The following is a 2,448-nucleotide window of genomic DNA, read 5'->3' as shown; positions in this document are numbered from 1 at the left end:
TGATGATAGCACATTTGTATCATTTTCCGAGAGGAAGATAGCAGGTTTGTCATTCTTCCCACCACTCCTCCGCACGAACTGTTGACAACAATTCCCAGATAATGTGTCAGGGTATGCTTATGGGAAAATAAATTCCCTCGCAGCAGATTTAGTCTTCAAACTCTGATTACTCACCAACTTGACGAACGAAGGGTGTTACATGTCTCGATCGAACACCCCCAAAAAAACCAGAAAACCAAAAGCACACAGTTGCAACAACACTACAATAAAACAATCACAACAAACGAAAGCAAGTAAAGGGGAAAAGGTAAACCGAACGGAAAAAAACAGTAGAACAACCTGACAAAAACCAAGAATCTCACCTCTAAAGCAATAAACTACGATCTAACCCAAAACTCCACCAAACAAAAAAACGCAAAAGGAAAACAACAAACACGCAGAGAAACAAACCTACAAACCACAAACCTGACAACAACAACAACAACAAAGTAAACAACAACCACTAAAAGCAATGGAGAAACCAAGAAACTAAAACTAAAATCCGCACCAATAACCACAAAGCACAGAGCTACAACAAAATTACACCACCGAGAAACCTAAAACAAATGAAAATAAGAGAGAAAAAAACATTAAAAAACCAAGAAGGGGGGCACGGTAGAAACCAGCAGAAAACCACACAAAAGAAAACAACACAAACATAAAGGAAAAAGTTGCAAACCAAAAAAGCCAACACACAGTCATAGGACCACAAAATCCATGAAAAAATAAAGTAAAACAAACGAGTGAAACTTCACCAAACACAGCCGAAGAAAGGGACCAAATAAAAGTAAAATCTAGAGCAAAAAGGCAAATGAAGAGGTTAGATCTCACCATAATGCTGGAGAATGAAAACCAAGGCAATGGGGATGGGAGATTGACAAAGCTGCAAATGGTGTAGTGAATCAAAGAAGACGAGGTCATGCTTAGGATGCGGGTGAATAATGAGATTCTCAAAACAATACGCTTCTTCATTGGTGCTACATTTTTTTTTTGGGTATAATTGTAAGTTTTTAGAGTTTTTTTTTGTGTTTTTGTATTTTGGAGCACGTTTTTGCACAATGTTGTACTCGGGTTTGGTGGAACCGTAAGAGTGCGTAATGTAGTTTTTTATTTTTCTTGTGGGTTCTAACTACCTAAACTTGTAAGCGATTTTTTTTGTGGCAATAAAATTACCAGTGGGTTTTCCAAAAAAAATGTATACCTTCAATGGATATAATTTTATAAATTATAAAAAAGATTTTTTTTCCAAATGTCTCTCATGAATAGTCTGGAGCACAAGATTTTAATAGACTTAATACCACCCAATGTTTTTTGAATATTTAGTACGATTTACTTCCTATGGAAAATATTTTTGAGGAATGGAATTCACATATTTGGTTGCACTTTTCATAACATGAGGCCTGCTTTTTTTTCCTTGGTATCCATATGTTAAAAGCCAGCTTTGCCTTATTTCAGGTTTTATGGTCAACCTCCTAAGGGTCTGTTTAGGGCAGGTGCAGATTATTGATAATCTGCTGAGAAACAGCTGATTCAGATAAGTTGTTAATCAGCAGCTGATCTGGAGAAGCTGGCTGTCTAATTGGTTTATGCGTTTGGAAACGCTGATTTGCAGTTATTTCTGGATAAACTATCATTTTACCCTTGTGAAGCAATGTTGTTTACGACAGAATTGTCATAGCAATAATAAATCTGCTATTATTTGTTATTCATTTTTTAGTGCAATCAATATTTGTTATAATAGTACAATTTTAAACTTAATATTAATAATAGACAAAATATTTATATATATAAATTTTAAACTATTTTATAATTCAATAGTTTAGTAAAATTATAAATACAATTATAATATAACTATTATGTTTATTTATACATTTAATACTAAATAGTTATTTAATATTGGTATTATTAATAATGTAATAACAATATTTATTAAATTTTATTGTATATTACATATGTGTTTCATTAATTATAAATATTAAAATATTAATATTATATATGTATTATTATAATTAAGTGTATTTTATACTATAAATATATCTTAAATTTAATTTATTTTAAGATATAATTTAACTATATTTTGAATATTATTTAGTTAACAGTATTATAATAAATTTTAGTTAAATGTATTTATTATACTAAATTAATACATAAACCTATTATATAATTTAGTTAATGTTTATTAAATAATTTTCAAATAAATATACAATAGTTTTAACTATATATTTGTAACTATTAGAGTATTATATTGAAATACTTTATTTATAAATTATATTTAACGATGTATAATTTTAATTTTGTTTAAGTTAACATAGTAAAAATAAAAAACACTAATTATAAAATATATATATATATTTTAATATAAACAATTATGTATAAATTAACACAATATTAAATAAATTTAGTTATATA

Source organism: Phalaenopsis equestris, unplaced genomic scaffold (genome assembly GCF_001263595.1).
Source record: "Phalaenopsis equestris unplaced genomic scaffold, ASM126359v1 Scaffold232914, whole genome shotgun sequence".
Classification (NCBI taxonomy): domain Eukaryota; kingdom Viridiplantae; phylum Streptophyta; class Magnoliopsida; order Asparagales; family Orchidaceae; genus Phalaenopsis; species Phalaenopsis equestris.
The sequence above is the reverse complement of the archived record's forward strand: the minus strand, read 5'-3'. Positions refer to the sequence as shown.